The 15545-nt window shown below is 44.3% G+C and overlaps 1 protein-coding gene across 2 annotated transcripts in view; it reads left to right on the top strand.

Annotated features, from left to right (window-relative positions):
- The window catches only part of LOC120991649, a 314874-nt gene that overhangs the window by 137279 nt on the left and 162050 nt on the right, over positions 1-15545 (top strand). The window lies entirely within an intron of this gene.

Below are 15545 nucleotides of genomic sequence, written 5' to 3'. Positions count from 1 at the left end.
GTCGATTGGGGGTCCTGTGCAAGAATTTTATATAGGCCCCTTGTATTCCTACTGCTATTGTGAAGAAATTAAAGGGTGAGCACAGAATATCTCATTCTAAGGGCTCATTCACACAAATGTTCTGGTCCGCATCCAAGCCGCATGCTCTTCAATGGGGCCACAAAAGATGCAGACAGCACTCTGTGTGCTGATCGCATCCGTTGCTCTGTTGCGTGGCCCCACAAAAAAAAAAATAGAACATGTCCTATTCATTTTGTGGACAAGAATAGGTATTTCTATTATTTGCGGAACGCACACGGGCAGCATCCGTGTTTTTCAGATCCGTAATTTGCTTACCGCAAAACGCGGCGCGGCCCTGTGCATGAGCCCTAAGCTTGTCGCGAAATCTCTCACTGGTGTGTTATGCCTCATTCACACGTCAGTGTTTTGATCAGTGATTTGCATCAATGATTGCGAGCCAAAACCAAGCGCGAAGCCTACACACAGACATAAGGTATAAGGGAAAGATCTGCTCCTGTTCTGTGTTTAGAGCCACACCTGGTTTTGGCTTAAAATCCCTGATGGAAATCACTGACCAAACACTGACATGTGAATGAGGACTTAGTCTAGCAGTAATTGTGAGATATGGATTGGCTATACAAACTGGGGAGCAACATAATTTTTTTCTCTACACGGTTCTCTTTATCCTGGTTATTTGTACCAGGGCTGTTCACAAAAATAAAAAAAACATGCACTTCAACCAATATTGTATCTATGGAACCTGGACCTAAAGCTGGAGCTGTCATGCCACTGTTAGGCTGCATTCAGACATTCATTTTTTGTTGCATTTTTTCAGCCAAACACAGAAATCGATCGAAAAAGTAGGTGTAGTTTGTCCTTTCTTTCTACTTTTTATTTATTTTGCTGCGATCAACTCCCAACTTTGCGTCAAAAACTGTAGGGGAGATTTATCAAAACTGGTGCAAAGGCCTATAGCAACCAATCAGATTGATCCTTTAATTTTCCAAAGGAGCTCTGAAAAAAATGAAAGTTGAAATCTGATTGGTTACTATGGGCAACTCAAGCCAGTTTTCCTTTTCACCAATCTTGATAAATCTCCCACTGTATGGGTAAATTCAGCCTAGGGTGTGGCCACATGTAGCAGAATTCCAAGAAAGCAGAAATCTGTTGCCAGTTTTGTTGCAGAATTTAATTTTGGAATCCGAATTGCAAAGGGTTAATTCTGTAAAATACTGCTGATTTGCTGCAAATCCAGGACAGCAAATTCATACCTATAAATAGTGATAAGCTAATTTCTTGAAATTTGATTTGATTTGGCCAAATCAGTCCATCATTCCATTCAGGTCTAAATTAATTTGACTTGAATCAAAAGTGTCTGCACTCGGTCAGGTCACAGTGCAGTGCGGACCTGGAGAAGACCTGGGAGCATGACTGTATCAGAAAACACCGGACCTGCAGAATAGAGGAGGAGCAGGAAAGTTAAGTTAATTTATTTTAGCTCTGATGCGGGTCTGATCTGAGGTCTGATACGGGGGTCTGACATGTGGGTCAGATGGTGGACTGATCTGAAGTTTAATATGGCAGTCAGATCTGAAGTTTAATACAAGTGAAACTCGAAAAATTAGAATATCGTGCAAAGTTCATTTATTTCAGTAATCCAACTTAAAAGGTGAAACATATGAGATAGACTCATCACATGCAAAGCTAGATATTTCAAGCCTTTATTTGTTATAATTTGGATGATTATGGCTTACCGCTTATGAAACCCCAAAGTCACAATTTTGAGGTACCCTTTGCTCAGGGGATATGGATGAATTAGCTGACTAGAGAGTGTGACACTTTGAGCCTAGAATATTGAACCTTTTCACAAAATTCTAATTTTAAGCTGCATTAATGCAATTCCTTTTTAATTTGCATTACTGAAATAAATGGACTTTTGCATGATATTCTAATTTTTCGAGTTTCACCTGTATGGGGGTCAGATCTGAGGTCTGATATGGCCTTTAGATTTGAGGTCTGATATGGGTGTCAGAACTGAGGTCTGATATGCGGGTCTGATCTGAGGATCTGATATGGGGGCCTGATCTGAGGTCTGATATGGGGGTCTTATCTGAGGATGTCATATGGAAGTTTGATGTGGGGGTCTGATTTGAGGTCTGATATGGGGGTCTGATCTGAGGTCGGATATGGGGAGTCTGATCCAAGGATTGATGAGAAAAATTTATTTTTTCTTATTTTCCTCCTCTAAAACCTAGCTGCATGTTATTATCAGATGTGTCTTATAAAGCAAAAAATTTGGTATATATATATAGCAAACAAAATACATTGCACCGTGTCCTTAAGCCATGGAATAGTCCTTTCATTCATTTATTTTATCATTTTAAGATTAGGGTCCTTCATTTACAAAAACTCAGGGGCAGTGCAGTAAAATAATAAAGGCTACCATCAGACTGTATACATAATCATATAATTGTAAGAATTAATAGTACATTGTAGAAAATATGTTTTAGATATTTTGCTTCAGTCTGTATATCAGAGTTCAGCATTTGAAGTTTGTAGATACTGATTTGATTTTTGTTTACCTGTAAACATATTAATAATGTATGTCTACTGAAGCAACTTACACAAGCTGTCCCTTATCAGGATTGTTTCTTCAGAATCTTCACTGCAGGTTAGCTTTGGACGCAGCGCACACAGTGAAGTAGGGATAACATTCTCTCTGTGAAGGAGAGGTTAGTGTTTGGCCCTACAGTCAGCTACTAGGTGAAAGCTCAGTACAAAGCTCCCTGAGGGTTTATGAAGAGAAAAGCATTCTTCAGTTCAACCCCACTTCAGCAAAGACAGACCCAGATAAAAAAGTAAGAATGATGTGATGCATCCCCATCTCTACACATTGTGCATGCTACTACAATATGTAGCCTGGCATGATGGTGCTTTAACAAAAAAGAACTGCCATTATTGCAGCTTGAAATTGCTACAGTATATTTAGACTGACAAACTTTCTGTTAACTGTTGTTACTATAATGGGCTATGATTGGGGACTTCCATCTAAGGTCCACCTGCAGCCACCCCTAGGCAAATTTGGATGGTCTGCTTTTCATCAGCCAGAGGCATGATCTAAGAAAACAGAGTTTGCCCCCTCAAGGATCTGAGAATGCACTTTTCTAGGAAGGTGGCTATGTCACGTATCACACCACAACCACACTTGGGAAGACTCCTGAGATGGTTGAGGTCCCAAGCCCCTATGAGGTCATTCTATAAACTACCACTATATCCTTGATTACAAGAATTGACTAAAAAAAAGATGTTGCAGCAAAAAGTGCTGTCAGGGGCTTTGCTTGAACACAAGATCCTTCCCACAAGCTCCGTGTGGCTTCATATTATATGTAATGTATCAAGTATTTTTGGTGGAGGTCAGTGACCTCCAAACTCGAATTTAGGCAATGTGGTACTTTAAGTACCACATTGCCTAAATTCGAGTTTGGAGGTCACTGACCTCCACCAAAAATATTTGATACATTACATATAATATGAAGCCAAATTTCTCCTGGACTCCTCCATCTTGTGTGTAGATGAGTCCAAAAATGGGAGCTATTGTTAGTGCTCTGACTGGCCATATTCAGCAGAGTCATGTGATGTGATTGACCGACCGATGCTATATTCAAAATAGAATAAACAAGAGTGCCCTGAACCTCTAGTAAATATTCTAGAGCAGCCATATTATTGAACAGCATAAATAAATTCAGGACAGCAGTACTGGAAGTGACTGGAAGAAAATCACAGTCCTAAGCGTATTCCTAAGTGATGGTTCCAAAGTTCTCATTTTTATTAACTGTATGTTCCTAACAGAATTGAAATAGGTGACTCAATTTCCAAATGCCATACTATGGTCATGAGTTTATTATATTGTTGATGCTAAATATTGTTATGGTGAGACTAATGAATTTCTTAAAATTTGTTTTGGGTCCAATTCCCACAAATTGGTCATCAGATTCAATTGGGGTTTGATTAAATTTGACCCAAATTGAAAGTGCACCAATTGCCTTAAAAATTCATGCATGACTCTGAGGTCTCCTAGGACTGTATCCAACCCCTTTCAAGCCCTTTGGCGCCAAGACAGCATTAGTAATGTCAAAATGATAGCATCATATATGGCTATAGGCAAACTGATGGTAGCCGATGGTAAAAGTCTAAAAACACATTGCACTGCATCTGATTTTTTTTAAATGAGTTTAGAATTGATCTGCCCATCTCTAGGTATGGTATATACTGCATATTAATTCTATATATTAAAGAGGACCTTTCACCGATTATTACACTATGAACTAACTATACAGACATGGAGAGCGACGCCCAGGGATCTCCCTGCACTTACTATTATCCCTGGGCGCCGCTCCGTTCTCCCGTTATGCCCTCCGGTATCTCCGCTCACTAAGTTATAGTAGGCGGAGTCTGCCCTTGTTCTGCTCTAGCGCTGGCCAATCGCAGCGCAGAGCTCACAGCCTGGGAGGTTATTTTCTCCCAGGCTGTGAGCTCTGCAATGCGATTGGCCAGCGCTACAGAAGAACAAGGGCAGACTCCGCCTACCATAACTTAGTGAACGGAGATACCGGAGGGCATAGCAGGAGAACGGAGCGTCGACCAGGGATAATAGTAAGTGCAGTGAGATCCCCGGGCGCCGCTCTACATGTATGTATACTTAGTTCATAGTGTAATAATCGGTGAAAGGTCCTCTTTAAATTTACTTCATCTGTCAAACTGTCTAGATGAACTGACCTTGTTTCTTATAGTAACCAATCAAAATGTAGCTTGCCGCTTTCCAGAGCAGGTTAAGAAATGAAAACTGAGCCCATGTTTGGTTGCTAAGGGCAACAAGGAACGTTTTCAGAAATTAGGTGCATGGTCTTACTCTTATTCTTATTGCTCCTAAGACTGTCTGTTAAAGAAGTTCATTAGTGTTATTGTTTATTATTGATGACCTGTCCTCAAGATCAATATCTGATCACTGAGGGTCTGACTCCTGGCAGCCCTGCCAATCAGCTGTTTGAGGAGGCCACTGTGTTTTGGTGATCGATGCAGCCTTCTTGCAGCTTACCAATCGCAGTGTCATCCATTGGAGAGCAGCTGTGCCCGGTATTGTACCTAAGTCACGTGACCAACCAACATGGCATAGGCTCTGCTTAGTCCCAATTAAAGAGGTTCTCTGGGAATTAAGAAAGTGAAAACACTAAAATATTATTTTATTATAAACATATTCCCAAATATCTTTCATTAGTTATAATCGCTTGTTTTGTCAAAGAAGCAATCATTAGGAGAAATAAAATGTCCGCCATCCTATTAGTACACACAAAACCTGTCCTGATCACACAGAACTTAAGTAAAGAGCTTCCTCATCCTTCTCTCTGCTCTGCTTGTCAGGGATTATGATCCTGAATACAGCTGATAAAATCTTCATCTGAATCTCTGTGGGAATGGAGTTCATGAGGAGACATGAAGTACAGAGAGGAGGGTGGGGATGTGGCTAATGAGCAGCAGCACTTTTATGTAGTCTCTATTACCACAGCCCCACATTATCACAGTCTATCCTGCCTGTCCTCTCTGTACTTCATGTTACCTCATGAACTCCATTCCTACAAAGATTCAGCTAAAGTTCATATTAAACTGTATTCAGGATCATATTCCTTGACAAGCAGAGCAGAGGAGCTCTTTAGCTTAGTGTTGTGAAGTAACTTGTCCTGCTGTGTGATTAGGACAGGTTTTGTGTGCACTAATAGGACGGCTACCATTTTATTTCTCCTGATTGCTCCCTAGACAAAGTGAGCCAATATAACTAATGAAAAGTATTTGGGAATATATTTATGATAAACTAATATTTAAGTATTTTAATTTTCTTAATTCCCGGAGAAACCCTTTAAGCGAATAGGGCTGAGCTGCAATACCATGCAGAAGCCACTGTGCAATGTACGGCGCTGTCTTATCAGCATCCCCATTCACTTCTATGGGACGGCTCTGCCTGTTCAAGTCAATGCTACAGAGCTGTCCCATGGAAGTGAATGGGGACGCCATACTTGTAATTTCACCTGCTCACCTCTGCAATTGCTGATGCGAGCCAGTAAACATAGCAGTGAAGGCAACACATGTATGAGCGTGGCCTTCTTTTCTAACAGCTGATCAGCTCGGGAGTCGGACCCCTACCGATCTGATATTGATGAACTATCCTGAGGATAGGCCATCAATAATAAAAAGCGGACAACCCCTTTAAGAGTCCTGACAGCAGGGGAAAGGGGAGCAGCAGGAAAAGAATAAATGCCTATCTGGACTCCTTATCTGCAGTACTACCTGTGTATTACTACAGATACTTCAGAATCATTGTGACAGATTCCCTTTAAGGATCTGGTTTATAGATTCTACATTCTGTGTATTCTGCATTACACACTGATTTATCCATCTACTATATATATTCTGTAATATAAATGTGCATCATATCACATTGTATTTTGATGGATGACCTGCCAGATGTGTATAGTAACTGCTATACTGACAGCCCCTGCAGGCATGCTAAAGATATAGCCAGGATTATAATTAGCTGATATGTTCTCTACATGGGGAACATATAGATCATGTGTTAAGTATTTCTGTAGTTGTAAGAACCAAAAATCTAGGTGAAGGGTTGTCAATAGCTGCTGGTGATTTTATCAAATTGTTTCATGCAAAAGAATAATCAGCGTTAATGCACTTTTGTGTTTCACATCCCTCAATACCATTACTTAAATGAATAGCTCCAATTTTCATTGTAAGTGGATTTGCAGATGCTCAATCAATTGGTCCATAGCCATTGTCCAGACAGGAGACGGCCAGATGTTTTGGCAGATGTAATAGTTCATACTGCTATGGTTTATTCATTAGTGTTGATTCATTGGTTCTTACCGTAGTGAAACTTGCAAGTGAAGCAAAACTCAAATCGCACATACGTTTTACATGTAAACTTATTTTGCATTGTTTAGTTCTGAGATCACTAAAGAGCAGGACATAACTTTTATTTTTCATGGGGAAATTCACCCTGCCCGCATTGTAATTGTAATTGCATTGCATTCATGTTTAAAAAAAAAATTGCAAGATTGCAACAGGTGTATAGAGATTTTATTTTTCTGGCAATGAAAGGAGAAAAAGAATTTCAAGCTTGATTTGCAATGAGAAAATTGACCATCACCCCTCTTCACCAATGCTATAGATCTAATGTGCGTAATGAGAAATCCAACCTGTCTTTACTTATATTTGCTGGCTAACTGCTAAACAAGTTGTTCTTAAATTTTATGTTCCATATAACGTATTGCAGAACTATATACTGTACGCAGTCGAGTCACATTATTATGACTACTTCCTACTTTCGACATCAGCAATGCATTGCTCATACAGGAAGTTAAGAGTTGTGAGCTGGCTGGTGGGTTTATAAGGTGTGAGATAGGCTCTCAGCACACAAGTCATTGCTGTCATGGGTAAAAGGGGCAATTTATCAGAGTTGCAAAAAGGGAGGATTATTGGCTATCAGGCCAAGGGTGGCAGTATTTTCACATGATGCTGTGGTGAAAGTGGACTAATGGCACCATTGTGAATAAGCGACGGGAGAGGAGTAATGCGAGAGGTGAACAATGGCTATGAAAGTGTCTGAGGGTGGAACGACACTACAGTGAAGCAGCTCACCGCCAAAATGAACCAGGGGGTTACAGGACGTGTGTCTAAAACAACAGTTTAGCCAACCCTACTGCATATGGGGCTCTGAAGCAGATAGGTGGCCACTGCACCTTTGCTAACAAAGTTGAATCTGAAAAAAGGCTTACATTTTCACGGCAGTATCTGAATTGCGCTTCCGCTGATTGACAAAGGGTTACTGTCACGGCCATGGCTATGACCGTGACTCCTGAACCGCATGCGGTTGTCAGCGGTTTTCATTGGTGTTCAATCACAGGTGAGGGCTGTGGTATTGGCCTCACCTGTGGTTGCCGCTGGCAACAGTATGTATGTGGCAGCGTAGCAGGCTGAGCTGTGCCATGCAGCTCGCTACGCTGCGCATGCGGTTTTGTGTGTGATGTGTGGATATGTGCACTGTGTTTTATGTTATTGTGTGCACGTTCCCTTTAAGTGGTGTTTTCCCTTCCCTGGTGTTGGAAGGGTTAATCCCCTTCCTAGTGTGTGTGATCACTGGGTGTGTCCGACTGTGGGGTGTGGCTTCTTGGCCTATAAAGCCTCACTGCTTTTGCAGGCCTTGAGGTTGCTTCAGCCATGCTTAGCTGAGAGCAGCCTCATGTATTTATTACCTGCCAGTAAGAGCCACCCCTGTGGTCATAAACCTTTATGTCAAAACCTTAATGTCATAACCATAATGTCGCTTTAAGTTATTTCCAGTTATGTGTGATGTCTGTGTGATGTTTTATATGTCTCCCTTTGTGCAGCTATGGATCTGGGTCCCTGTGTGGGGATGCGTTTATGATCTGCACCCTGCTAACACAGGGATCCAGTCAGCAAGGCTGTGGCAGGTAGGTGGAACTCTAGTTCACCTGCCATATCCATAGAGCTGTTTATGTCTCCCCTTTTCCTGCAGCTTGGCCGTTGAGACTCCTGCTCCTCCGTGTCTAGGAGGAGTGGGCTTGTCTTACTCAGCTCCTAGGTGAGGGTCATCTTGAGGGCCAGCAGGGACTTTTAGGTTCCGGAGCATGGGCCCTCCTACCATCAAGGTTGGCCCATGTAACTAGGAGCTAGGGTCAGGTTAGGGATGCCTTAGGAGGTGACCTGCTCCCTAATCCTGTCTACATGGCCAAGCAACCTAAACATCATCGGGCTGCACACGGCTGAGGATTTCCCCCATCCTCAGCCGTGACAGTATGACCACAGGGGTGGCTCTTACTGGCAGGTAATAAATACATGAGGCTGCTCTCAGCTAAGCATGGCTGAAGCAACCTCAAGGCCTGCAAAAGCAGTGAGGCTTTATAGGCCAAGAAGCCACACCCCACAGTCGGACACACCCAGTGATCACACACACTAGGAAGGGGATTAACCCTTCCAACACCAGGGAAGGGAAAACACCACTTAAAGGGAACGTGCACACAATAACATAAAACACAGTGCACATATCCACACATCACACACAAAACCGCATGCGCAGCGTAGCGAGCTGCATGGCACAGCTCAGCCTGCTACGCTGCCACATACATACTGTTGCCAGCGGCAACCACAGGTGAGGCCAATACCACAGCCCTCACCTGTGATTGAACACCAATGAAAACCGCTGACAACCGCATGCGGTTCAGGAGTCACGGTCATAGCCATGGCCGTGACAGTTACCTTCTTGATGAGTCACATTTTCTGCTTCATGGAATGGATGGGCATTGATGTGTCAGGGGAGAAACATCAGAAAACAAACTCCCTGCAACCACTGCTGGAACAACAAAAGCTGGTAGTGGCAGTGTCTTTGTCACGGCTGAGGATGGGGAAAACCCTCAGCCGTGCGATGCCACGTGATGTTATGGCTGCTCGGCCAGGACAACAGGATTAGGGAGCAGGTCACCTCCTAAAGCGTCCCTAACCTGACCCTAACTCCTAGCTGCATGGGCCGACCTTTAAGGTAGGAGGACCCATGCTCCGGAACCTCGGATCCCTAACTCACCCTCCGACCGGTCCCTGGACTAGGAGTCAAGGTAAGACGGCCTGTTCCTACTGGACACGGAGGAACAGGGGTCTCACTGGCCAAGCTGCAGGGAAAAGGGGAACACAAACAGACTTACGGATATGGCAGGTGAACTATCCGAGTTCCACCTACCTGCCACAGCCTTGCTGACTGGATCCCTGTGCAAACAGGAATCCAGATCCATAAGCTGCACTAAACAACATAGGAAAATCCCAACAGACCATCACATAGACATCACACATAAAGATGAACATAAACTTAATGTGACATAATATTTATGAACCACAAGGGGGGCTCTCACTGGCAGTTGGTAAACACAGGAGGCTGCTCCAGCTAAGCATGGCTGAAGCAACTCACAGACATATGCTAACAGTGAGGCTTTATAGGCCAAGAAGCCACACCCAGCAGTCAGACACACCCAGTGAGTCACACACACACTGGGAGGGGAATTAACCCTTCCAGCACCAGGGAAAGGGAAAACACCAACTTAAAGGAACAGTGTCCAACACAACAAACACACTGTGGTTGTTGCCGCAGGCAACGACATGGGTGGCAACCGTGTCCTGGGAATCAGCCCCAAGGCCGGGACACTGCCACCACATGTACACAACGACAAACGTTGCCACGGGCAACCACAGTGCAGGAAAGGTGTCCGTGCACACCACACACTACACAGAGTGCACACAGACAAACGACAGTGCATACATACACACACACAAACTCCAAAGGGACCGCACACATACCTGTTGTCCGCGGCAACCGCACTTGAGGCAAACAACATCAAGCCTCAAGTTGCGGTTGAAACAACAACCCAAACCGCGGGCAACTGTATGCGGCTCCCAAGGAGTCACGGCCAAAACCGTGGCCGTGACAGTCATGGTCTGGGGAATGTTTTCGTGGCATTCTCCCACGTGGAAGGCACTGTAAACTGATTTGGGTATAAATCCATTCTTGCAGATCACATACACCCATACATGCTGATTGTCTTTCTTGGGTTGATGGGATCTTCAAGCAAGACAATCAAATATGTCACACAGCTAGAAAAGTCCGACATTGGTTGAAAAAGCATAATTTCTAGACATGAACCCAATTGAGCATCTGAGTGACCACCGCGATCATTGTGATCGCTTTATGGATCCTCCCCTACGTACCCTCCAGCAGCTGCGGGATGCACTGCAGTCAGCATGGATCCGGATCCATGATGAACACGATGGTTACTCTAAATATTAGCTGGGGGTCATAATAATGTGATTCAATTGTGTAAAAAAAAAACATCATTCCACAATTGCTTTTAGGGTCCAATTTTTACGATGTTAAGTATGTAGTAAAAATTACACAACAAACTTAAGTTGTCATTTACTATCAGATATATGCCACTTTTTGGTGTATATCTGTCACAGATTGTGGCGCAAATGTTATTTGCACTGCAGTATGCGACTTTTCCCCCCTTATGCCAGGTCTCAAATAAGGGGTCATGGCGTGGAAGGGCCAGCAAGCTCGTCTCATTGATTATTTTCTACGCCTGTCTTAGGCATAGAAAATGGTCTAAATCAAAGCCAGCAAGGGAGCTGGCAAAGATTTAGATAGGTAGGTGGATACGCCGAAGTTTTGTAGGGGCTGGCGCCGCTACATAAATTCAGCGCATCCACTGCCAGCTAAAGGGGTATTTAAAATGCCGGTCATAATAAATGACACACTTAGTCTTTGGGTTAGTACAATTATGGCAATGTTTCATAGTATTTTATTTCGTTTTCATAGATTTTGTTTTGCTTCCTCTCCATTACATACTGCACTGCCACTACAGCATTGACAGCATGCAGCTTAGCATTGAAGAGCACAAACGCTGTGTCTTCTTCAAAACTCTGATTGGAGGATAGGTTATTAATATCATGAAATCAGACAAATATTTTATTCTAAAATCAAAGCTTTATTTTCTACTTTCTCATCCTCTGGAATCATTTCATTAACAAAATATCTTAGGGGTCCCACCTGTATGTATCTAAATGAATCCTGATGCAAAACTTGAATTCAGAGGTCTCCCACCTACATAAATCATTACAACCTAACTTGATAGGCACCCAAGTCTACAGTTTTCATAGCACAGTTAAATCCCTCCACATGGTCTAAGAAATCAGTGGCATGCCCAATTTAGCCAGCCATACACTATGCCACTCTAATGGCTGATCATCCAAACGAATAATCCAAACTACAGTACTGAATCGACTAACAGTTTGCATGTAAGGCAAAAATAAGATAAGAGATTTCAAATATGGAAATAATTTCCACTAGTGATAGACGATCAAATGTTTGCGAACTGAAAGTTTGCAGCGGGCTCCATTCACTTTAATGGCAGGCGAACCTGAATAACCTTCAGCTCATATTTGCAGCCACCAAATACTTAGTAGAAGTGCACAAATAGTCCCACAACATGGACAGTGACATACTGGAGGGGGATCAATGACAAAAATTCCAACAAAAAATATGTGTCTTAATCAGGGGACATTTTTATGCGTCTTAAAGGGAAATTCTCTTAAATGTGCCCTGTTGCGCTACCTAAATGCACTATATAGAAAGTATATTATTGGTATATACAACCCCTGCTTTAATCACTTTTTTGGAGGGGCAACTGGTATATCATACCGGTAGAAATTATTTGTTCCAATAACGCTTGTCCCTCTATATACCTGCGGTATCGCAGCAGAACCGCACACACAACTGCCGCACAATACAAATGCACTATAATATACTTTCTATGTTAGAAAGTATATTATAGCATTGTACAAGGAAGGCAATCAATTAGAATATACATAAAGATAAAACGTAACCTTTAAAAATGTTACTATCAGGGTCCATTCACACATCCGTAAGTCTTTTGCGGATCTGCAAATTGCAGATCCGCAAAACACGGACCCCGGGAATTTTCATTCCGCAATTTGCGTACCGCACATCTCTGGCACTATAATAGAAAATGCCTAATCTTGTCCGCAATTGCGGACAAGAATAGGACATGTTCAATTTTTTTGCGGAAAAGGAAGCACGGATGCGGAAGTGCGGATCTGCAAATGCGGATGCGGACAGCACATTCTGGCCCCATTGAAAATAAATGGGTCTGCACCCTGTAACGGACCGTTTCCGCAGACAAGGGGTTAAAATCCGTTTAGGCGATAAGCCCCTTTCTGAGAGACAGGCACAGCTACTGCAGAACACCAAACTCCCGAACTGGATACAAAGTAGCACTCCAAACTGGAACCTCACGAATAGCTGCTAGCAGACGAACAGGAAAAGCATACAATCCTGGCAATCGGTCTTCTAACAGCATACAGCGAATCCCCCCAATAACGAGACAAGGCTCCGTTTTGAGGGTCAAGCAGTGGTCTGACTGTACTTGAAGTACAGCCTCTTTTATTCACAAAAAACAAACATAGTACTGCCCACAGGGGTTTGAAATACAACCAATCAGTATATTACAAGACATACAATGTAACTACAGCAACCAATCGTTCACGCCCCCAGAGGACCAGAATGAAGACTGACATAGGACAACATATCCCCACAATGCATCATGGTTTCCTCCTCTCTGTCCAGACAATCTGAAGAGCAATCCAATTATCTCTGAGGACAAAGGGAGATCGCCAATACACATGTGCAGACAACAGGACAGACATCACCATTTTAAACACACAATGGGACAATAGAAACACACCCAGCATATTCCCTCCCCTTATCCTGAGAGGAGACTCAATTATACATACAGTTAAACATACTTTCTACCCAACTTTCATAACTCTAAAACCATACATCACATTCACATAAAAATTACATATTTGCAATCAATCCATTCAGGGGAACAACGTATTAAAAAATGGCATGAATCAGACCAGGGGTTCAAAAGTTAGTAAAATATCTTTTGGGCCCTGGCTGGCACATGGCTATCTGGCTCAAACCAGTTTTACAGAGCCCTCTTTCCTGGAGACAATGGGAAATAATCAAATTATATCCAGGGATAGAGGCAGACTCCATTGAGCACATGGTTGCAAAAAGACATAAAATACAATAAAATACACAAGGTTACATTTACTACATAAAATAAAGACATGCAACATATCCCCAGATAGCTTAGGTCTAAGCCCATATTATTGAATGGCGCTCAGACCACACACATACAGTTCAATTGTCATGGAGCTAAAGTCTTTCCCATAGTCTTTCATTATATGAATGGGCTCCATGGCATAGCTATCTGGGGTATCAGCGCTCACACAGGGCAAGTACCGAATGACCCCTCTGTATTTAAAGGGCCAGAATGAGTGACATGCACTCTGTTAGGGCCGAATATGGTTTTTAAGGGACCCAATCTTCCAGGGCCATAGTCCAAAGGCAAGAGGCTGATAAACAGGCCTCTCCAAAACCCAGTGGCGAGGTTGGTTTCGCCACACATCTCCCCCCCCCAGGGAAGACTAACCAGATACCTGACCTCACGCCGGTCGGTACCTGAGTTAGTCTGGCAGCCCACCCACAACCCAATACTGGACCTGTTGCATTTGGTAGCCTGTCTCTGTCCAGTGAGTCCACCAAGGTTATGTTGGAAGCTGGTACTCCTGGTCTCTGTGTTGCTCCCTGGCTTGGAGTGGGGGTTGCTTTGTGGGCAGGTATCAGCGGTACTCTGCCCTGGTGCCAGCGCTACCACGGAAGAAGCCTGGTTGGAGCCTGGTTGTTGGAGGGGGAGACCGACTGTCTCTACCCCCTGTACTGTAAGTGCAGAGACAACGGTCCCATCTGTACTGTTGTGGGGCTTACTGTCTCCCCCTGGTGCGTTAAGCTGCCGTTGGGGAGAGGGGGTAACGGGCTCCTCTCCCATACATACTTCTAGCCGCTGGGGAGGGCGACCGACCGTCTCCGCTCCCAATACAGTGTCCTGCTGCTGGGGAAAGGAGACTGGGCTCTCTATTCCCTGCTGGACCCTCTGCCGCTGGGGGACAGGACCGACTGTCTCTGCCCCCTGTAACTCCGCCTGCTGCTGGGGAAAGGAGACTGGGCTCCCAATTCCCAAAAAATCATGCTGCTGCTGGGGGGCAGGAACAACTACCTCTGCCCCCTGTAACTCCGCCTGCCGCTGGGGAGGGAGGACGCTGCTCTCCTCTCCCTGCACTTCACACTGCCGCTGGGGAATGGAGACTGGGCTCCCAATTCCCTGCAGGACCGGCGGAGAGACCTCGGTCCCATCTCTACCGGCCACCTGGGGTCCTTCCCAGTAACATTCTACAATATCTGCCCAGCTGAATGGGTCTGGATCTGGGTCTGTCACCTTACCGTCCTGCTGAGCCTTCTCAATGGAGTGGAAGAGATCTCGGTAGTCCTGCTCCAGTTCCCACTCCAGGGTTGCTAGGTGAGCCAGGTCTTGCTCTACCTCATGGGGGTCATCCCACTCATGCCTAGCCTCCCTCTCATAGAAAATGTCCTGAAGTCTGGACTGTGCAGGGCTCCCGAAGTCAGGCTCTGCAAAGGACTCCCATAACAAGCCAGGACCATAAAACTCTTCTCCCTCTGCCTTGTCATGTTCGGCTGTCCAGGGTATATACTGTGCCATATACCACCAAAGCGCCTGGTAGGCATCCTCCAGCCATAGCTCCTGCCATACCCGGTGCTCTAGTTCCTTCACCCATTCCTCCAGGGGCTGCTCTCCCAGGAAGGGCATCCGCAGGGCCACTTGCTTCTGCAACCGCTGCTCTTCACTGGGGAGACTCTCACCCCGCTGGTATTGTAGATTATCCAGGGCCTGGTACCAGATGCCTTTCCTTAATGCATCCCGGCCATCCAGGTCCTCCTCCTCGTATAACACTGCTGGTTCCATCCTGGTGCTTTTAGG

This window comes from Bufo bufo, chromosome 2 (assembly GCF_905171765.1).
Source record: "Bufo bufo chromosome 2, aBufBuf1.1, whole genome shotgun sequence".
In the NCBI taxonomy this organism is placed as follows: domain Eukaryota; kingdom Metazoa; phylum Chordata; class Amphibia; order Anura; family Bufonidae; genus Bufo; species Bufo bufo.
This window is presented reverse-complemented; position numbering and strand designations above follow the sequence as displayed.